Source organism: Pinus tabuliformis, chromosome X (assembly GCF_031772625.1).
Source record: "Pinus tabuliformis cultivar Carrire ecotype Pingquan chromosome X, CPIR1, whole genome shotgun sequence".
NCBI classification, from domain to species: Eukaryota; Viridiplantae; Streptophyta; class Pinopsida; order Pinales; family Pinaceae; genus Pinus; species Pinus tabuliformis.
Window position 1 is genome coordinate 303,086,048 of NC_142308.1, and position 24,974 is coordinate 303,111,021.

A 24,974-nucleotide genomic window follows, 5' to 3' on the forward strand; every position below is an offset into this window, starting at 1 on the left:
ACCCACAATGTTTACTAATGTATAACTCTTTTCAAAAGAGTTCTAACTCATTAGCTTACGTAAAACTGAGAATAGAATCAAAACCAGATTCCTATTTTCCAAAATAAATAGCAGCCATAATAATAATTCCTTCAGTGCATGCATTATCATAGGTTTTCCCCACAAAGAAAATATATCAAATAATCTTTTCTATCTGCATACATCAACAAATTTTCTACTGAGAAAACATGTAATTTAAACATTCTCTCGCTGCACATAAATAAAGAATATCACACAAGGTCAACTTATCTTTCTATTCTTCGACAACCTCATCGCCATAGCGCATGCTCAGGTCCATGGTTCGAAAGGGATATGTATTCATGCCTTATGATCCATTCTCCACTGCAAAGTTCAACCCACGCGTACCTGGTATACCAACGACTTCTCACCACCATCAATTCCAAGGGAAATTACATCTCCCTAGAGTCGTCGGTTTGTGTGGGCACATGGGCAGGTATGCCAAACGGACTCCGAGTGCTGGAGTAATGCAGCCACAGGAGGGCCATGCAGTCGGTGCGAACCAATTTCGTGTACCTGATAGAGCTTACGCAGATGGTTCGAGGCATGGAAGAGCAAGGACGCCCAGAGGCATGCCATTACCCTGCAACAATCCACCAAACCCTCGTGGTGCAGATACGGCTGAGAGGCATGTCATTACCCTTCCCGTCATCAGGGCCATGCATCTGCTTTTAATGAAGTAATACGTACTTGGAAACCATTACACTTTAGTTTGGGCACCGATACTTTACAAACAGATTGGAGCCATGAACAAATTAGATTTCTTTAACAGTTGTAACCCCGTAAGGCGCACATAAAAAAAACAGCTTCGCCCTCTCCTACTGTCATGAAATAATCCGCACTTCCAAGACAGTGAATATTATAATGTCCTTTATATAGAGTCAAGCAAAGACATTATTCAAAATACAAGGGCCATACCTCTATTTCCTATAGGAATTTCTCTTCTGCTAACACGCTGAATCTATAGAAGTCTACGACACAAACTCTATCAATCGAGTTTCTTTGTCAATACTCCCGCTGGTGAATATGCCCCTCCTCCTTTTGCCTTTTCAAACCTTCCAGTGCGACTGTGTATTCCCGCATGGCATCGCTGCCTTCCAATGCGACTGTGTATTCCCGCATGGCATCGCTGCCTTCCAATGCGACTGTGTATTTCCCCCCCCATCGCATCGCTGCCTTCCAATGCGGTTAAAACAAAAATCCTCCAGAATCCGTTTTTCCAGTTTCGTAATGGAGCCTTCCATATTCGATCTCATCCAGAAAACCGTTCCGTAGTTTAAGGATCAGTTCCGTAACTGACTAACCATTCAAAACTGTTAGTTATGATGAGTTACGCGAGGGATATGACATACTCCCCCCCTTAACAAGAACACCGTCCTCGGTGTTCATCTTTCATTGAAAACTTGATATTTTACTCATTGATATACCATCTAAACCACAGAAAATGTGATCCTTTCCTTTTAAAATCAACGATTTCATTCCAAGGAAGGACGACAAACAAAATAGTATTGATATAATCATAAAAAGAGATCATTAGTTATAAGCATCAATAGTCATAAGCATTTTTGCAGCAAATTATGCAACTTTTAATCGCCACCACCTGGCCCTTATTCATTCATAATAAACAATTCTTTGTGTCAACTTACCATAACTTACCATCTTATGCTGGAAAATCATGAATACTTTCATGTAAGCCCTTTAATAGCGGTTGGACAATTCTTCAACCCTCCATGGTAAGTAACTCCTTGTAATAGATGACTAACAATTTAATCACATTAGTCACTATATTTTGAGTCAAATGAAATACGTTTGACTAGCAATCAATTGTGCAATGCTAAATGATTTCTAAATCACAGTACTTTTACAAGTACTTAAAGAGCACTAACACTAATCAACCAATGATAAATCACTGCTCACGTGCACACTGCATGAATTTAAAGACATCCATAATGTACTTCTAAAAGTACCAAAAGAGCACCTAGCTCTCTAACCATCAAAACTGTCAATCACTGCATCCAGCAAAAACTGTCTTAGCTCCCACTAAGATGTTCATAAAATTAATAATACAATAAAGGAATTAAAATTTCCAATTACTCCTTATTGAACATTAAACTCATTTCCTGTTAGAAGTGCATAACACATTTCACACAACTATATGTAAAATTTATTTCTAACATAACATATAGCTGATTAGTTAATTCCTTTAGCCATGAGACCACAATGGACTAAAGAATTCCCAACCCATGGGAACTGGTTTCCACAACCAAACCGAGTCATTTTCACATCCAGACAGTTTCTTCGATAGAGACCTTACCAGGTCTAACATAGAATCCCACTGGCCAACCCGCTCAAGAATTCTAAGGAGAGGAGATCTAGGCAGACAAGTACCATCAACCCTTCCGGGCAGGTAGCTGCCATCAACCCAAATCCGGGCAGACAAGTACCATCAACCCCTCCGGGCAAGTAATTGCCATCAACCCAACTCCAGGCAGACAAGTACCATCAACCCCTCCGGGCAGGTATTGCCATCAACCCAAGCACTTGCAGGTCCTACTCGACCGCAATTACACTGGTCTCGTCAGTAAACGCAGGTCCTACTCGACCACAATCACACTGGTCTCGCCAGTAAACGCTATCTGATCCTAACCAGACGTAGCGTACACAGGAAATTCTTTCCTCTTATGCCATCTGATCCCAACCAGACATAGCATGAATATTTCTCTTTTTTCATCTCTTTCTCAAAGTAATTTACACAATGAACCATATGAACATTATCATTAGCACAACAGACATGCATGTATACCATGCATTTACACTTAACCCCAACATGGGTCCACAACATCAAGATTGATGGGAAACATATCCATCATACATGTTGTATGCATGCAAATTTTCCAAATAACATAATTCATGCATATCATATAACATCATTCTTTCTCATTTATAATTGCATTTCACATTGCAGCAATTTACGTGATGAGTTTTCTTGTTGCCATTAAGCTACCACTACTTAATCCCATCAGCAACGTTAGTTATAAATATGCATCAGTTAACACGTATTCCATTTCCAAGAATGTTCATGCATACAATATTGTCATGTATAAAAGCATATGCAAATACTCATTAATGTATAAATGTCAACAACAGTTGATTTAATAATCTAAACATTTCCAATTTTTCCATAGTCTGTTGTTCCAATTCAAATCATCATTAATAGAGTATTAGCTTACGTTTACTATATCTAGCTTTAGTCATAAAAATCAAGATACAAAACAAAGTTTACTTATCCTTTATGTATCAAAATCAAGCCATCGACACAGCTCATCCAACAAGACAATCTCTCCAAGAGATTACTTTTTTCAAAGAAGCTAGCATGACCACTTTCTCTAAGTACACACCGACTTACAATTTCAAAGTCACAATAGCTATTCATATGCAACATGTGTTCTCCTAACACAATTACCTTACTTCAATGCACATAGTTCTTTTCATGAACAAATAAGGATTTTGGTTCTTGTATGATCACTATTCTAATGTGTCTTTAAGGAAAGAACCTCTACTTTTATTTTCAAGAAAGTTCTCATAAAATCCTGCATCTTCATACATGAAGCATGCATACTCTTAGGATGAGACTATGTTTATGTATATATGTAATATACTCTTTCCTCAAGAAGTTACTTTGGCCATTTTTAGCAAGGATTTTATAGACAAGAGACAAGCATTTCACATACAAGACTCACGTGGAGTCTTCCCAATAAGAACTACTTATTTGCTTTATTAAGAAAGCATACAAAATAATCAATCTTTAATTGCATGCTTTAACACATTTTCTTTACCAAGAAAATCTAGAAAAGAACCATTCTTTTATTGCATGCATTCAAATACTTCCTTTACTAATAAATCATATAAACATTCATATATGTTCTTCAAGTAAGTGAACAAGACACTTATCTTATCCTTGGGTCAACATGCATAACTTAACAAGTTAAACTACCCTTACCGGAAGCAATTGCTCTACTTATGCAATTAGAAACATAATCTCCCAAGTGTCACACATGCACCAGAGTTACCACTTGATGCTAGATGCAACAAATATCATAACACTACTATGTATCCATTTCAGAATAACGACTTCAAGGAGACATTACAAAAATCATTAACATCAATACACTATAGTTATCATTTACCAACTCCTTAAGCATGGTTAAAGGAATACTCACATGCACATCAAGCGCTATCTAATCATTCCCAGACTTAGAGTCTTTTGCAAGATTCTGACACCCAAAGCTGGCGCTATCTGGTCATCACCAGACTTAGCGATTTCTTTTCCCATCTCCGTCTGTCCCTGCAGCACGGTCTTCTTCCTTCTCCTTGCTTCCTTTTCCTTTGGAAGCATCTATAGCTGGGGAAGGTAGTTAGAGTTTACTGACAACTGTATTAACACAGGTAGTCTATTTATGAATAATTATCACATGTAATTATACCATGAATGGGTCCAAGAAATGTTACTCACTGAACATGCTTCTACAATTAACTTCACACTGGAATGCAACATGCATAAGAAATCCATCATTCCCATAGTAGAGATAAATTCAACCATCATTAAATCGAGGCTCCAATGATTTTTACCTCTCAACAAGTAATGATAAACACATACCATGCTAATGGATTTCACTTAATTAGAGGGTAATCATCATTAAATCTATTAAGACATGAGCATATACTATTCATCATGCATTCTCATGGTGAATAAAGTTAAGAACTCTTCTCATAAACAACTAGAACTATAGCACAGAGAGAGCAAGAATCTTCACACACACATTCCATGCATGTGACATCAATCAACTTCACTTATTTACGAATTGTAGCAATCTTAGTCCAATTCAATTAATGCATATAAGTTCTATGGGTTAGTCATACAACACTAACCAATCTCAACTACCAATTGTCTTCATGCATCCATGACAAGACTGAATCAAAAGTTAGTTATGACAATCAAGTCTCGCTGCTTGACTCATTGCATGTTTTCAGTATCTAAAGGGGTTCTTCTAATGTCCTTTTTAAAACAATTTTTCATTCTATTCAAGGATGTTTCCCCAATTAATATTCATGCATTTGCTCATTCATTGTAACTTCAATTTTGTTCATTAAATACATCATTGTTATTGCCATATTTGCAAATCAAACTTGGTAGTTGATTGTCACTTTCGTCAATGAGTGTTCAATGTTGTTCTTAAGTGCGACAAAAGTTTCATCGTCTTTTTCCTCATCAGGAATCCAATGTTATGAATGTAGTTATGCAACAACTTATTACTTACTTCTCAAAGAAGTTATAAACATGAATCGCACCTATCATGCCAAAAGTAGTGTACGTCATAAATGAATATGCGAATGATTAAACTCATACCTGAGTTAATGCCTACTAATGGCGTACTTCAATATCCTTTCCGCTTACCAATTCCCAAAGGCGCCAGTATTGCAACCTTTAGCTCTGATACCACTTGTAACATACCCCGGTAACCTCGCAGGTAAAAGTAGGGAGTTAGAATTTTTCGTACAAATTACCACAAGTAATTAACCAATTCACAACTCCTCAATCATTATCAACCATTAAATATAATATTCATTGGTGCATCAAGTAAATTGCCATCAAAGACAGTAAGTTTCATAAGCATTGCGTAATCTTTAACCATCACTGTAATAACATAAAACTGTCTCATGAATCCATGCATCCATTTCTTGATATCCTTAACCATATTAGATAATCATGTAATCTAATAAAGATCCATCAACATCAAGGATTCAACATCATCCGTCTGACACAAAAAGGCAATCACATCAATCACACCATTGAACACGGATATACCCTGGAAACCCCGTAGGGTGAAAACCAGCAAACGTTTAATCTTCTTATTAAACGCTCGTGAGGGTTTTCACCCCTCACTCAATGGCTTAAAGGGATTCCATCCCTTAACCATTGTATTAAAATATTTACAATGAATTATCGTTAAGCTATCACATAACTAGCTAAAAGCTAATACAGCTTACATGTAATCTTTTTATTTACATACCGCCACATGCAACATTCCTTGTGGCCTAATTGTTCTAGCAATGGACAATACTGCAGCTTGAACTCATCTGCATGAACGAATAATCCTTTTTCTTGCCATAATGTTAAACATCACTTTCCTTGGCACCATCTGCCATCGTTTCCTGTCAATGCAGTCATCAACAATATTGACAACAAGATTAGTTACAATAATATTCAAACAATAATCAACATCTACTGTCAATGCAGTCATCAACAATCTTGGCAACAAGATTAGTTACATTATTAAAGAATCAATAAACAATGTCTGAAATAGATTCTTTAGCATCGTCTCATATGCATAAGCAAGCATGACTTACTATTAAACTAGCATATATACCCACAATGTTTACTAATGTATAACTCTTTTCAAGAGAGTTCTAACTCATTAGCTTACGTAAAACTGAGAATAGAATCAAAACCAGATTCCTATTTTCCAAAATAAATAGCAGCCATAATAATAATTCCTTCAGTGCATGCATTATCATAGGTTTTCCCCACCAAGAAAATATATCAAATAATCTTTTCTATCTGCATACATCAACAAATTTTCTACTGAGAAAACATGTAATTTAAACATTCTCTCGCTGCACATAAATAAAGAATATCACACAAGGTCAACTTATCTTTCTATTCTTCGACAACCTCATCGCCATAGCGCATGCTCAGGTCCATGGCTCGAAAGGGATATGTATTCATGCCTTATGATCCATTCTCCATTGCAAAGTTCAACCCACGCGTACCTGGTATACCAACGACTTCTCACCACCATCAATTCCAAGGGAAATTACATCTCCCTGGAGTCGTCGGTTTGTGTGGGCACATGGGCAGGTATGCCAAACGGACTCCGAGTGCTGGAGTAATGCAGCCACAGGAGGGCCATGCAGTCGGTGCGAACCAATTTCATGTACCTGATAGAGCTTACGCAGATGGTTCGAGGCGTGGAAGAGCAAGGACGCCCAGAGGCATGCCATTACCCTGCAACAATGCACCAAATCCTCGTGGCGCAGATACGGCTGAGAGGCATGTCATTACCCTTCCCGTCATCAGGGCCATGCATCTGCTTTTAATGAAGTAATACGTACTTGGAAACCATTACACTTTAGTTTGGGCACCGATACTTTACAAACAGATTGGAGCCATGAACAAATTAGATTTCTTTAACAGTTGTAACCCCGTAAGGCGCACATAAAAAAAACAGCTTCACCCTCTCCTACTGTCATGAAATAATCCGCACTTCCAAGACAGTGAATATTATAATGTCCTTTATATAGAGTCAAGCAAAGACATTATTCAAAATACAAGGGCCATACCTCTATTTCCTATAGGAATTTCTCTTCTGCTAACACGCTGAATCTATAGAAGTCTGCGACACAAACTCTATCAATTGAGTTTCTTTGTCAATACTCCCGCTGGTGAATATGCCCCTCCTCCTTTTGCCTTTTCAAACCTTCCAGTGCGACTGTGTATTCCCGCATGGCATCGCTGCCTTCCAATGCGACTGTGTATTCCCGCATGGCATCGCTGCCTTCCAATGCGACTGTGTATTCCCGCATGGCATCGCTGCCTTCCAATGCGACTGTGTATTCCCGCATGGCATCGCTGCCTTCCAATGCGACTGTGTATTTCCCCCCCCATCGCATCGCTGCCTTCCAATGCGGTTAAAACAAAACTCCTCCAGAATCCGTTTTTCCAGTTTCGTAATGGAGCCTTCCATATTCGATCTCATCCAGAAAACTGTTCCGCAGTTTAAGGATCAGTTCCGTAACTGACTAACCATTCAAAACTGTTAGTTATGATGAGTTACGCGAGGGATATGACAAATAATAATTAGAATTAGTAATAAAACATTTTTAATAAGTCAAATTACATAATAATAAAATAAAATAAAATACAAAAATTAATAATTATAATTATAATTAATAATTAAATTAGCCTAAAATCTATTTTAATTCTAAATTTGCATAGTCTAATTTATAGATGGAATAACATTTTTTGTGGTTATTTTTAACTTAATTATGGAAAAGATTTTTAAAAACTTGAGTTTAAGTTGTTTAATTGGCAAACTTCAAGTACCCAGGGATTTCCAATTAGGCATTCAAAAAAATACTTTAAACAACAAAAAATCACAACCTTGCTTAAAATTGTATGACCTAATTCTCGTGAAAAAGGTTATTTCTTCTATAAATTAGACTACCTCATTCTGAATCTACCAAAGGAGGAGGCTCATCAAATCCGTTGAGGTGTAAACCACTAATAGAGTGAAAAGAGATTTGATCTCCATGGACCCTTCTCTAGAATTAAGATAGATCTAGGTTGGTATAATTGAGAGATATATATTATATAATTTTGTTTAAAACTAGAAAATTAGATTATCAATCATCATATATCTATTTTAAATACAAATTTTTCAATATTGAGAAGGTTCCATTTTCTTAAAATTTAATTCCTTTGTCATTCAATTCTTTATTAAATGAATAAAAAATAACACAAAATTCCACTTTAAGAAATTTGATTTCTGTCTAAATAGATTTTATTTTTTTACATGCTTTTATGTGCATATGTAAGTATATAGAGCATATTTTTTTTTTTTTTTAAGATTATCTAACATCACTAAACAACATATTATTATAGGAATATGTAGAGTAGATGATTATTGTTCCCAAATTACGTTGTATAGAACTTAGCTAGAGAGTTTTGGGGAAAAAAATATAATTTATTCAAATACTACAAGTTAGTATCTTTATTACAAGGTTTTAAATATATAATTACATAATTTTGAGTTCAAAATTAGGTTATTATGTTCATAAACCATATGTTAAAGTAATAATTATATAGTTTCTTCTAGTTAAAGTAATAATCATATAGTTTCAAGAAGAAATAAGGCAATTGAGAAATCAATCTATATGATATAGTAAAACTACATGATGTTATCCCAATTATAATAATTACACGGTTTCAATATATCTAAGAAATTAATCTACATAGTAAATGATTTTATTTAATTTTATCAAAATCGAAATGACTCCGGCTTAAATCTATCTTAAATGTGGATCTACCAATTCAATTTTCTTTCAGTCTAATAGAGGTTTGCATCTTAATAGATTTGATCCCTCCATATGCTTGGAGTTAAGATGCCTCTTGGTTTGTTTAATTTCTCCTTCCATATAAATACCATAGGTCAATACCAAGAATCATTTTTCTTTTTATTATTTTGAATTATTGACCGGAGAATCCACAGTTTTTTCATTTTTGTACCAACGTTTCAAATCCCAAATGGGATCCATCTTCAAGATAAGAGAATGATGATGACAGAAGAGCAACGGAGAAATGATAATAAATGGTGATGAGGATGAAACATTTGTAATAACCAACTGTCGGCTGAAATAATAATTTTTATTTAAATTTTTATATAATTTAATATTAATTAGATTTTTAAAATTTTTATAAAAATATTAATTTTTATAAAAATATTAATTTTTATTTTTATTAATATTATATATATATTCTTAATATTTATTTTTTTATTTTTTTTATTTAATATATAATGTTAATATGTTTTCTAAAATTTTTAATATGTTTTAAAATATAATATTATTAATTCTATCATGAAATAAATTTTAACCTAAAATGAAAATGATTTTTACCTTAGGAAATTTAAACCTAATAAGGAATAAATTTTGAAACTAGGGAAAATTAATTCTAAAATTTAATTTTTTAATTAAATTATTATTATTATTTTAATTTGAAACTAGGGAAATATTAATTCTAAATAATTTAATTAAATTATTAATATTAATATTAATTATATTAATTATATTATTAATATATTATTAATTTTATTTTATTTAATTATATTATTAATAATATATTATTAATATTAATTATATTAAATATATTATTATTATATTAATTAATAATAATTATATTAATTATTATTATTGTTAATTAATTATATTAATTATATTATTATTAATATATTATATTAATTATATTATTATTATTAATATATTAATTATATTAAATATATTATTATTATTAATACTAATTATATTAATAATATTATTAATAGGGAATTTAGACTTCTGTGATCCATAACATTGTTTAGAAATCTTCGGCAAAATCACATAATCAATCTTTTGTCGACGCGTTTCGAACCAACCAGTGTGGTTCATCGTCAGGACAAGTTGAAGGACTGATCTGGCTAAGCTTGATTAAATAGAGTGTGCAGAGATCCCAACGGTTATATTGCAACGGCTAATTTTGACTTAGTCAAACTAATAATTTTATTATTAACCGAAACCTACTATTATTAGTTAATTGAATATAATAAATATAATGTTTAAATATAATGGTCATTATATTTATTAAAAATCTATATTTATTATTATTCTTAAATTAATTAATTCCAAATAAATAGTATTAAAATACTATTAATCTTTTTAAATACTCAATTACCATTGTAACTAAATTCTAAAGATTAATAGTATTTTAATACTATTTATTTGGAATTAATTAATTTAAGAATAATAATAAATATAGATTTTTAATAAATATAATGACCATTATATTTAAACATTATATTTATTATATTCAATTAACTAATAATAGTAGGTTTCGGTTAATAATAAAATTATTAGTTTGACTAAGTCAAAATTAGCCGTTGCAATATAACCGTTGGGATCTTTGCACACTCTATTTAATCAAGCTTAGCCAGATCAGTCCTTCAACTTGTCCTGACGATGAACCACACTGGTTGGTTCGAAACGCGTCGACAAAAGATTGATTATGTGATTTTGCCGAAGATTTCTAAACAATATTATTAATATTAATTATCTTATTAAAATTAATTTGTATATAATATTAATTCTAAAATGAAATTTATTTTAACCCATGGAAATTTTTTTTAATAGAAATTCTAATAAGAAATTTGATATTAACCTAGGGAATATTTAAATTATTAATATTACTTACATTAATTATATTATTAATATATTATTAATATTAAAATATTAATTATATTATTAATATATAATTAATATTAATTAATTATTGTTAATTATATTATTACTAATATATTAATTAATATTAATAAAATTAATTATTATTAATAAAATTAATTATTAATTATATTATTATTAATATATTAATTAATATTAATAAAATTAATCATATAATTATATTAATTATTATTATTAATTAATTACTTAATTATATTAATTATATTATTACTATTAATTATATTATTATTTCTCAGTATATTAATTATATTATTATTAATATAAATTATATTATTAATATTAATTTGATTTAATATATAATAATAATTCTAATATGAGATTAATATTATTATACCTAGGGAAATATTAATTCTAAAGAGAAATTGATATTAACCTAGGGAATATTAATACTAGAAGGAAATTAATTTAATAACTAGGGTTAATATATTCTAGAAATTAACCGAAATTCTATACCTAGATCTAAATGAAAACAAAGACTGAAGACACAAGAAAGGAGAGGGATAACTTACCTGCTGAGGCCCTTACCAGGGGGTGCGCTTGCGATTTTTATTTCCTTGATCAAGGGAAGCCAGCTACCGCTAATCTCCACGCCATTATCTCTGTTTAGATTATGAGGATGCTTGATAATTTCAAGCGCTTCTCTGATCTTTCGTCTCTGATGTTGCTCTTCCCTAGCGATAATTGATGTGTTTTCCAGACAGATATGGTGTTTAGTTTTTAAGGAGTGCTCAGCCAGGGCTGAAGTACGAGATCTTTCGTTCTTAATATCCGCGCCATGTTCCTTAAGTCTTGTCTGGAGGGAGCGACCTGTTTCACCAATGTAGCATTTTCCACAGGAACACTCTATTTTATAAACTCCTTTAAGCTGCTGCTTGTCGATATCATCTTTAACGGACTTCAAACTTTGTCTGATAGTACCTGGGGCTGAGAAATGAGTGATAATGTTTTTCTTTTTTAGAATCTTGGCGATTTTGTCCGTAATCCCATGGATATATGGTAGAAAAACAATACCACAATTAGGCTGGTCTTGAGCCTTAGGCTCCTGAGACAACAACTTTCTTTCAGCTTTCTCTATGGCCTTTTTAATTTCCTGCTCCTTGTAGCCTATACTTTTAAAAGTTAAGATTAGATGCTTCTTCTCTTCTTCCAAGTGTTCTGAGTCAGAAATTCGAAGGGCTCTGATGGCCAGCGTGTTTAGAACACCAACCTTCTGCGCAGGGTGATGGTGGGAATCAGCATGGAGGTAACTCTCTGTGTGGGTTGATTTCCTGAAAACCTTATGGCCCAAAGAGCCATCATCCTTTCTGATGATTAGGACGTCTAAAAATGGAATGCTCTTGTTTTCTTCAAGTTCCATTGTAAACTTTATATCTGGAGAGATCGAGTTTAAGTGAGTGAAAAACTTTTCGAGTTCGGCTTTACCATGAGACCATTTTATATTGGTGTCATCGACAAATCGCTTCCACCAGGATGGTTTCAAAGGATAAGAATTTAGGGCCTTCTTTTCAAAGTATTCCATGTAAAGGTTGGCCACTATTGGCGAAAGGGGGGACCCCATTGCCACACCGGATGTCTGTTCATAAAATACACCTTGGAAGGTGAACACAGTGGACCTTAGGCAGATCTCAGCCAGGTTTGCAGTCCCAGGATCAGCAACAACTTTTATAACCTGAATGGCTTCATCAAGAGGGATCTTAGTGAATAAGGATACCACGTCGAAGCTTACAAGGATATCATCATGTTCTAATTTTTCATTCTTAATCAGATTCACAAAGTCATGGGAGTCCTTGATGAAGGAATCAGTGTTTCCGACAAGGGGCTTGAGAATTTTTGCAACATATTTCGCAAGCTCATAGGTTGGGGAACCAATAGTATTAACTATTGGTCTAAGGGGAATCCCTTCCTTATGGATTTTGGGTAATCCATAGATTCTAGGAACAGTTTCACAGGAGGGGATCAACTTCTTCTTTAATTTTTCGTCGAGGTTTGAATTAGAGATTTTATAACCTGAATGGCTTCATCAAGAGGGATCTTAGTGAATAAGGATACCACGTCGAAGCTTACAAGGATATCATCATGTTCTAATTTTTCATTCTTAATCAGATTCACAAAGTCATGGGAGTCCTTGATGAAGGAATCAGTGTTTCCGACAAGGGGCTTGAGAATTTTTGCAACATATTTCGCAAGCTCATAGGTTGGGGAACCAATAGTATTAACTATTGGTCTAAGGGGAACCCCTTCCTTATGGATTTTGGGTAATCCATAGATTCTAGGAACAGTTTTATTATTTTATTTTTATAAAATTTTTTGCTTTTTAATTTAGTTTGGTAGAATTAAAATATTTACATTAAATTAAATTAATCTTTTTATTTATTTTTATGTATATGTAATTCAACCTAGTTAAAATACCAATCATTACATTACATTATAATATATATATATATATTTAAATAATTGAATAATAATTATATTAAATCCATACCTAACAACAACAATACATAAGATATTTATCACATTACATCATTTTCAATCAATTATTTAAAATAAAATAAAAATAATGGTCACAATAAATGTAACTCGAACGATAAATTGGAGTGGGTCTTCTCTTCTTCATTTGCGTTCCAGTTCCACTAATAATGGATACACTAACTTCCTGGGAATACGTTTGACATGCAATAGAAATACGCAGAAGAAATTTAACCACACTGAAAATTAAAGAAAATATGAATGCGTAACGGAGATATTTATTATATCGCTCTGCAGTACAATAAACCACACTCGAAACAAGAAAGAATGAAAAAAATTATGACATTCAGCGTCTTATAATTAAGATTATTACTAAGGTTTTAGTATCTTATATCATTGTGAAGTCAAAATTCAATCAAAGTTATTTATAATTCTGAAGTTAATTTTTTTTTTTCATTAAGATGGTTAATTAGAGTTTAAGTTAAAATTTTATGTAAATAGGTTATTAGTATAGATTTTAATTTAAACCTGAATAATTTATTTCAGTTATTAATGCTTATTCGAAGTTTAAGAAATATAATTATATTTATGAAAAAATATTATTAAAATAATTAGATTTTTTTAAAGGGGATGAATATTACATGTATTTGTTTAAAATTATAAAGAATTGTTGTGTTTAGAGGTTATTTCATATGGTATTGTAATTTTCTGTTTTGTTAAACATTTTGACTTAGTCAAATTACATTAAAAAAAATATAATTTTTTTTAATAAAATTATTGATAAAAAGTTTTGACTCAGTCAAATTACATAAAAACAAAAGTAAAATAAAATAGAAATCAACAATTATGATTATATTATAGTTACTTACTAATTAAACCAACTTAGATCTATTTTAATTATGGATCTACCAAGTGCCAAGAGGGATCAAATCTCTTGAGGTGTAAAATATTAGAGTGAAAAGATATTTGATCTCTCTCAATCCTAGGTTGATTTGAAATTGAGTAATAAATATTATATGATTTTATATTAAATGATTAAAAGATTACACCATAAGAAATTGGATTCCTCCAAATATTTGATCAATCGAGAAAAAATTACACTAACTGTTTTTAACATGCTTTTATGTACATATTTAAATGTATATGTTTTTTAGTTATCTAACACATTTAACAACATATGCCCATAAGTGAATGTAAAGTACCTTGACACTGTCCGTGAAATATGCTATCTAGAGCCTAGCTATTCTTGGTGCATTGAGTTTTAACAAAAATAAAAAATAAAAATGAATTACATATTAGTGGCTTCATTACATGGTCTTAAGCATATAATCACATCATTCTGAGTTCAAAATTAGATAATTATGTTACAAATTATATAATAATGTAATGATTTATATTTTCAAAAGGCAAGGGGGAAATTGTGAAATTAACCTATAAATCATAGTAAAATCACATGATACTAGTCCAATTATCATAATGATATAATTTAAGACATACCCAATAAAATAATCTACATAATATACAATTTTATATAATTTCATGAAAATCTACATAATACTATTCTAATTAATATTAGACATATTACATGCTTCTAAATATAAAATTATGTGATTTAATTATAAAGTAATCATCATTATATTCTATAATTTAAAATAAAAACTATATAAAATATAAATTTATATAAATAAATTTTATAAAAATAGATGAAATTTTAATTATAAATTATATAAATAAACATAAAAACCATGAAATTAGTTCAATTGAATATCACTTTGTTATAAAATAATATGTAAGACATAAATTTCAAATATATAAAACATAAATTTCAAATCCGCGGTGGGAAAAAAAATTATAAATAAATAAAATAATTTATTTTACCATTCTTAATAGATGCATACCTTTTCGGAAACATCCCATATACGTATATATATAAATAAATAAAAGAGACGCATCGAATTTCATTCAGTTTTCTTTAAGAAATCCTTAAACATCTATGCATCTTGTGTTATGGTGGAGGCTGCGTATCATCTCTTTAATCAGGCCACAGAATTGTAATTCCTATCCGATTTCATTTATTGGATCCTAAATGCTTTTGTAGTTTATTAAGCCTGAGAGTAATGATATTTCAAAACAACCATTGTTTTCTTTTAGTGGTTCCCAAACACATATGTAAAGCACCAATCAAAAGATATATAATTAATATATTAGGTGTCATGATGATCTCAAACAACGAGACGGTTCAATGATATATGTATCTACTGAAAAATGAAAGTTTTGACAACAATATTCTTAAAATGCTTCAACAACAGATATCGAGAACAATATATGTATCTCATGAAAAAGAAAAGATTAGACAACCATGATCCTATAATAATTCAACAACAAAGATCAAAAAACTTAAATAACAATATTCCTCAAATTTATCAACAAAACAATATAGGTACCTAATAAAAAGAAAATTGTAATGTCCCGAGTAAAGCTGTAAATATATTTATTTACTTCAATAAGAAAACTAGATAATATATTTAATGTTATTTTACTGTTTGAATAATGATATTGTTAATTTCTGAAGTTGGGAAATGACCATAACTTTTCATAAAGAAGTTGTAGAAAAACGCAGTTTCTAGTAAGGAAAAGGGGGTAAAAACCCTAATTGTTCTCCTAACAGAAAACATTCCAAGAAAAGGGGTGGGCAGTGGGGTAAAACTGTGTTGTTGGGACAGACGGTAAGATTGGAAAAAGAAGAATGCTAAGTCTAGTGATGACTAGATAGCATTGGCACTTGCTGAAGATCAGGGTCTGGCAAGTAGGCTTGGGGGGAGATTTGGTCTTGAAGGTGAATCTCATGGTCGGGAGGATGACAAGCTGAATTGGTAAGGTAACTGAGGCTGATCGAAAACTTCTAAACAAGAGCATAGGTAAGCAACACCTTATGATATTTTTACTGTAGGAAGAGCAATATGTTGATTAATTATAAGTGTGATAGAGAATATTTTCTTAAATTTATCGTTGGCAAGAAAACTCAAAGTTGAAGAAATGTAAGAGCTCTGTAATTATATTTAATAGAGAAAAACATTGCCTATAGAAATACTTGAGTTTCGTATATTTTATGTTGATAAAGAATTCAATTTCTGTTGAAAAATAAAAGCTTTAGAAATTTATAAACGATCAAGTATTCGTTACTTTGTGTGAAATAAGAGTGCTGTGAATTGTACTCCTCCAAAGATTTTAATGTCAACAGATTTTAAAGGTTATAAAGTAGAAATTACCTGAGACTGTGTAAACTGTGGAATGAAAAGAATTTACCCAAGTTTTTAAAACCGGAGAGGGATCTCAGTTAGGGTTGGGTTGGAAAGAACTTACCGAGAAAACCCTAGTGGAGAAGAACCTAGAAGGTAATAGAAGGGCTCAGTAGTTTAGAACCCTAAGGTAAGGGAAAACCAAACTTAAAGATCAGAATCAATGGTTTCTGGCAGCTTGATACCATTTAATGCCAGAGGGGTCTGCGCAAAATAGACCTGAGCGAATGACATAAGTCTAGACAGAGACTAGCCTCTCTAAAGGGCAAGAGCTTAACGGACAAGTAACCCACAACAAAGATTGTTGTAAACCTCGTTTGCAAGTGTCTGAGTAGACAAGAGTCCTTCAAAGATCGGGAATCTGGAGAAAACAAATCGGAGGATTGTCTAACTAAAAAAGAAATGTCCTGTAAGCACAGTGGTGTTAGTGCAACAAGGGAACAGAGAGCCTTTGTGGTGAGCTCAAACCCCAAAATCCCACCTTCGAAACCTCAAGGGTTTAAATGATGATTTCAACTCTGAATTTCCCGCTTGCGACCGACCATGGTAATACGAGAGTCTCGACATAGCGGAGAATTGGTAAATATACATAACAATAATTAGATTCAAGCAAAATTATTTTCGGCGAAATTCGATGCAGACAATTTATTAAAACAACAATAGTATCCATATACTGAAACATTATTACCATAATTGTTATGTAGCTAAAGGAAAAGCTTGTAAGAACAAGTAGATAAACCAACAAGATTTAAAGAAACTCAAGAAATAATTCCACGATAACATGCTGTAGAATAATAACAATATAGCACTGTGTATTTCAAGAGGATAGAACGTCGTGATGCTATTCATTTAGCCAAACCATATAAACATTAACAAGTCTAAAGAGCAAAGCAAAGTGTGTATCGCCATCGAGGGCGAAGACAATACAACCGCCAAGTATGGAAGACTTAAACTGTGAGTATCCAAAAATGAAACTCTCTTTTTAATTACTGTTCATGAAAGATAAATCCTGAGTGTAAACTCAGCTTGAACCGAAGCCTAAATAAAAGACCATAGACTAGAAAACCTCAAATAGACTGGAAGGAGGAGTTTCGAAAGGACCCCACATGATGCAGGAGCATCTGGTCGACAGGGCGAAGACCGAGAAGGGACAGAGAAAGTTTCTGAAGAAGATTGGGGTTGATGAATATTTCGTTAAACTGGACAGCAAGCCTGTCAGAGTTATTGTTGTTTTTTTTTAATTTTCTTTCAGGGTCAATTACAACACCAAACAATGTTGTTTTAATTCATGTTTAGTTTGTCTTAATTATTGTAATAAGATTTAGTTAAAAATGTTAGATACAGAATAGTGTCAAAAGTATGTAAACAAACGAATAGTGAAAGAAACATGTGCCTGAGCAACCGTATAAACTACAAGAGCATAACTACCAGGCAGTTAACCAACTGCCCAAAACCATTGTACAAAAGGGCAAATGAAACAACCCAGAAGGGTTCAGTTCAGGAGCAGCATATGTAAAAGAGACTACCAGAAATACAGACATTATTCTTCCTTCATCAAATACAGTGCACAATTAAACATTTATTTCTATGAATTACGTCCTTTGTAACCAAATGTATTTGCATATTACTGTGTATTAAATTCATTTCAGATAAGCCGATTAGCAGAGTTTTTACAAGTCTAAAGAGTCTGTCAGCCAGTCAAGACCGAGACCGAGCACCAGATATTAAGGCGCAAAACCAACACAGTGGAACGACAAACAAACTACGGCCAAACCGGTAAGCAACCAAAAACCATTTACAACAAGTTTATATACCATAAAGTGTTATGTTGTATGCCTGTACAAATTCACAAATATAGAAACTGTGCACGGAGGGTTCGTGGACCCAAGCTATCCAAAGCTCACAACAAAACCCCAGTCACGGCCACGGGTTGGGAGAACCCAACACACAAACAGACTCGATAAAGACACAGTTGCAAACAGCAAGCAAGCAGACTCTACCAAGAACCGTTGAGAGGAAGTAAAAGTGAAGACAGAGCTACCCGGACAAGAAATATTGTAACCCTTGCGCATCCACGGGAACGGCCACACCTGCAAACCCAGAGTAAGGCAGAGTTAGGGTTTGAAAACCATTTATAAAGACTGTACAGGAAATTAAGGCATGAAGTTGCAAACAAACCAACGAAACAGCGTATGAGGATACAGAGGATTCATACCTGTTTGTGAGCTGAGACCTAGGCCAACAGAACCCAAAATTATCCCTGAGCACGAAGGAGCTGTGGAACGTTAGTTCCGGAATAAATAGAGGACGAAGACATAAAGCATAGAGTGAAACCTTACCTGATATACAGAGCTGAACGCCGGAGGAAAGCCGAACAGGGGAGCATTCGAACTGTGAATTCGACCCACGAGCGAAACAATAACCATTTCGTTACCAGAAATCACCAATAAGATTAACGGAAAGATCAAACGAACAACTTAACCCAAGCACAGAACAAACAATGTTCATACAGTCGTAAAACTCAGTCAAATGTACAGAGAGGAACCGAAACTTACCAGGAAAGCCTGAAGCAAACACAACAGTGCCCATGGCAATGTATTGACAGTGTCGAAAGACATAGTTTCACCATAAGGTATCAGCAAGTGTTCAACAGGTTCACCTCACTAGCAGCATAACCAGAAGCGGCCGAGACCAAACAAACCACAGAGCAAGTTCCCAAGGGTAAAATGACCGAGCGGGCGCGAAATGGTGAATGTAAAGCGCAGTAAAGAGATTAGGGTTCGTCAATCACGAGGAGGGCAGGTGTCATAAGGAGGATCCGGGGAGGTACCACGACATTAATACCAATCAACCACCAAATTTAAATCATTTGCAGTCACATAACACAGTAAGGTTTAGTGTGAGTCCACGTAAGTTGAGTCAGCGTGGGACCACGTGGGCAGGCCCCATCAATTGGTATCAGAGCAGTTTTTTTTTTTATTATTTAGAAGAAGATGGTAGAAGGACAAGTGCCAAGACGAGGACGTGGAAGAGGTGCACGTAGAGGAGCAGATGAAGGATTGCGAGAACAAACTAGAGTTCTTACAGCTCGCTTGGAAGTAGTAGAAGCGGGTAGATGAAGAGACCCAGAACTGGGAGACACCAGGGAAGAGGAGGTGATGACTGCTGCAGAAGGGTCTGATGAGGAAGCTCCAGAATTGAGGTTGCTGCGACAGGTTTTAATGGCCAGCAGCAAACCAAAAACAGAAATATCTAATTATGATGGCAGTCTGTCTGCGGAAGTCCTGTTGGACTGGATAAGCGAACTGGACAAATATTTTGAAAATGAAGAAGTCAGTGAGGATAAAAGGGTTAAGTTTGCTGCCACTAAGTTGAAGGGACACGCACTACTATGGTGGGACAGTGTCCAAGCAGACAGAAAGAAAATGAACAAGTCGCCGATAGGACTATGGTCCAGAATGATAGCGAAGTTGAAAGGCAGATTTCTGCCAAAAGATTACCAGGTGGAATTATATCGGCGAGTGCAGAGTTTAAGGCAAAAAGGAATGACAGTTAGGGAGTATACAGAAGAATTTTACAGAGTAAATTTACGTGCTGGTTATACTGATGATAACCCAGAAAAGACAGCAAGGTACGTAAATGGATTGAGGATGGAGATATTAGATGAAATCAGTATTCTTTCTCCCCAGAATATTGAAGAAGCCTTTCAGAGCGCTGTAAAGGCTGAGGAAAAGATTAATAGAAAACAGAACAGCAAAAGAGGGAGAGGAAGTAGCAGAGGACGGGGACAGTCCTACGGAAGAGGCAAGAGTGCTGCGAACAGCGAAGAGGGCAGCAGTTCAAAAACTTCAGGGACAGCTGAAAAAGGGGATAGCACCAGAGGAGGTCGGTCATACCAGAGAGGACGAGGGAATGGCCGCGGAAGAGGGGCGAATGTCCAGTGCTACAGGTGCCACAAATGGGGGCACAGAGCCTTTGAGTGTCCAGAAGTTGAACAGGCTGGTCAGAGGGGAACACTGATGGCACAGCCTAAAGAAGCTGAAGCACAACCCCGGGAAGTGGAAGACATGGCGGAGACGGGGGAAGCTTTAATTTTGAATAAAGTATTGATAAAGCCAACCAAGGAAGTGGCTGAAACAACCCAGTGGAAAGCACTGTTCCGGACAGTCTGTAAATCGCATGGAAAGTGCTGTAAGGTCATCATAGACAGCGGGAGTACAGATAACTTGGTTGCCACAGAGATGGTGGAAAAGCTGGGATTGAAGCGGCTGAAGCACCCCACACCTTACAAGGTGTCGTGGCTGCAGAAAGGCCATCAGTTGTTGGTCGATGAACAATGCGAGGTGGAGTTCCGCATTGGCAAGTACCACGATACAGTGGTCTGTGATATCATGCCAATGGACGTGTGCCACATACTGCTTGGAAGACCATGGCAGTATGACAGGAAGGTGACACACGATGGAAAAACAAATTGTTGTAAATTTACGAAGGATGGGGTCAAACATACACTTGTACCCATCAAGGAGGAAGATACAGCAGAATCAAGCAGGACAAAAGCGCTATTACTTGGAGGAAAACAGTACATAAAACAGATTGAAGAAAATGAGATTAATTTTGCAGTGGTGAGGAGGATGAAGCCAGTGTTACTGAGCTTGGAGAGATCAGAATTGCCCAAGGAGATCCAAGAGCTGTTAGAAGAATTTCAAGATATTGCGGCTGAGGAATTACATGATAAGTTGCCTCCCAAGAGGAGCATCAGCCACCATATTGACTTTATACCAGGATCAAGTTTACCGAACAAGGCAGCGTACAGGATGAGTCCAAAGGACAATGAGGAAGTACGCAAACAAGTGCAGGAATTGTTAGATAAGGGACTGATCAGAGAGAGTTTAAGCCCCTGTGCGGTACCTACAGTCCTTGCACCCAAGAAAGGTGGAGAATGGCGAATGTGCACAGATTCGCGGGCTATAAACAAGATCACCATTCGATACAGGTTTCCCTTGCCTAGAATGGATGACATGATGGACTGTCTTAGTGGGGCAGCATATTTTACAAAGATAGATCTGAAAAGCGGGTACCATCAGATCAGGATTAGAGAGGGAGATGAGTGGAAGACAGCCTTCAAGACTAACGAAGGACTGTACGAATGGCTGGTCATGCCATTTGGGTTGAGTAATGCTCCAAGCACTTTTATGAGATTAATGAACGAGATGTTAAAGGAGTTTATTGGAAAGTTTGTAATAGTCTATCTGGATGATATTTTGATTTTCAGTAGGACGAAAAGAGAACACCTTCAGCATATCCGAAGGGTATTCGAAAAGCTGCAGCAGAACAAACTGCTGATAAATTTAAAAAAATGCACTTTCTTGCAGAAGGAGTTGATTTATCTGGGATTTGTAGTGGCAAAGAATGAGTTGAAGATGGACCCAGAGAAGATTGAAGCGATCATGAGTTGGCCGTCACCTAAGAGTTTATTCGAGGTACGTAGTTTTCACGGTTTAGCAAGTTTTTATCGGAAGTTTATCAGGAATTTTAGTGAAATCTGCGCACCCATGTTAGAAACCATCAAGAAGGCCAGCCAACCTTTTTGCTGGACTAAGGCGGCAAAAAACAGTTTCCAACTCCTGAAACGTAAAATAACAGAAAGGCCAATCTTGAGACTGCCCGATTTCAGCAAACCTTTTCAGGTTCGATGTGATGCCAGCGGGACAGCTATTGGCGCTGTACTCATTCAAGAGGACAGACCAGTGGCATTCTTTAGTGAGAAGCTGAATGAAATTCGGCAGAAATACTCGTCATATGATAAAGAATTTTATGCTGTGGTTCAAGCCTTGAAACATTGGAGGCACTACTTACTGGGAAATGAGTTCGTTTTGTTCTCTGATAATTCTGCATTGCAGTACATAACTCAGCAGCACAAACTGAACCATAAACATGCCAAGTGGGTGGAGTACCTGCAAAGTTTCACTTTTGTGTTGAAACACATAAGTGGGCAAGCCAACAAAGTGGCGGACGCTTTAAGCAGAAGAGCCCTGCTCTTACAGGAAAGTGGCATACAGGTGATGGGATTTGAGTATTTGAAAGACTTATACCAGATGGACGCAGATTTCAAAGAAGCTTTTGAAGCATGCCAGAATCCCGTATTGAGGAATACAAGCCCATGGCTAGATTACAATCTACAGGAAGGATTGTTGTTTCGAGGGGGACAGCTGTGTGTTCCAGATTGTTCGATGAGGGAAAATCTGGTGAGAGAGAAACACAGTGGCGGACTAGCGGGACATTTTGGCGTCAATAAGACAGTGGAGCAGCTCGGGCATTTTTATTACTGGCCAAGGATGAATCGGGACGTACAGAGATATATAACCAGGTGTAAAATCTGCCAACTGGCGAAAGGACACAGCCAGAACACGGGGCTGTACACACCCCTACCTGTTCCAAGCAGGCCGTGGGACTCAGTCAGCATTGATTTTGTCCTAGGATTGCCTAGAACGCAGCGGGGGTATGATTCAGTGATGGTGGTGGTGGATAGGTTCTCAAAGATGGCTCATTTCATTCCTTGCCGGAAGACAAGCGACGCCACGAACGTGGCACATCTTTTTTTTACGGAAGTAGTTCGACTACATGGCTTACCAAAAACTATCGTCTCAGACAGGGATGTGAAATTTACAGGACATTTTTGGCGCACCCTGTGGAAAAATCTGGGCACACAATTAAATTTCAGCTCTGCGTATCATCCGCAGACTGACGGACAGACAGAGGTGGTAAACAGGAGTTTGGGCAACTTGTTACGCAGCTTGACGGGAGAGAACTCGCGATTGTGGGACCGAGCTCTTGCCCAGGCAGAATTCGCTTATAACGATTCGCCAAATAGGAGCACCGGTCTTAGCCCATTTCAAATCTTGTATGGTATGCATCCGAGAGGAGTACATGAATTGCGAGATTTGGGACAGCTAGAAAGGAGAAGTGCAGACGGAGAAGATTTTGCAGAAGCGATGAGTGAGCTGCATGAAAAGGTCAAGTCAAGATTACAGGACAGCACGCAGAAATATAAGCAACATGCAGACACAAGGCGGCGAGAGGTAAACTTTGAGATTGGGGACGAAGTCCTTGCACATTTGCGCCGGGAACGGTTTCCTAAGGGTACGTATAACAAACTGAAGTTCAAAAAAATCGGCCCATGCAAAATTCTGCGAAAATTCTCAGCAAATGCGTATGAAATTCAGCTGCCACCTGATATAGGCATATCACCCATATTCAACGTGGCAGACCTGTTTCCATATCATGCCCAGGCAGAGGATGAACGAGTGGTACAGCCACAACGGGACACCCAGTTCGAGGACAGTCTTTGGAAGAAACAGTTACCATCGGTCAAGACCCATGAGATAGAAGGAATCATCAGCACACAAGTAGCCAAGAAGACACGCAGAAAGGAGTATCTGCGTTATCTCGTTAAATGGAAGGACCGTCCCATGGAGGACAGTTCCTGGCTTGACGAGATGCAGATCCGAAAGGCAGGCTACTCGGTGGAAGAACTCATGGAACGGAGCCATGAGAACTCTCTTTTACCCCGGCAGCCTGATGCAGGAGCATTTGGTCGACAGGGCGAAGACCGAGAAGGGACAGAGAAAGTTTCTGAAGAAGATTGGGGTTGATGAATATTTCGTTAAACTGGACAGCAAGCCTGTCAGAGTTATTGTTGTTTTTTTTTAATTTTCTTTCAGGGTCAATTACAGCACCAAACAATGTTGTTTTAATTCATGTTTAGTTTGTCTTAATTATTGTAATAAGATTTAGTTAAAAATGTTAGATACAGAATAGTGTCAAAAGTATGTAAACAAACGAATAGTGAAAGAAACATGTGCATGAGCAACTGTATAAACTACAAGAGCATAACTACCAGGCAGTTAACCAACTGCCCAAAACCATTGTACAAAAGGGCAAATGAAACAACCGAGAAGGGTTCAGTTCAGGAGCAGCATATGTAAAAGAGACTACCAGAAATACAGACATTATTCTTCCTTCATCAAATACAGTGCACAATTA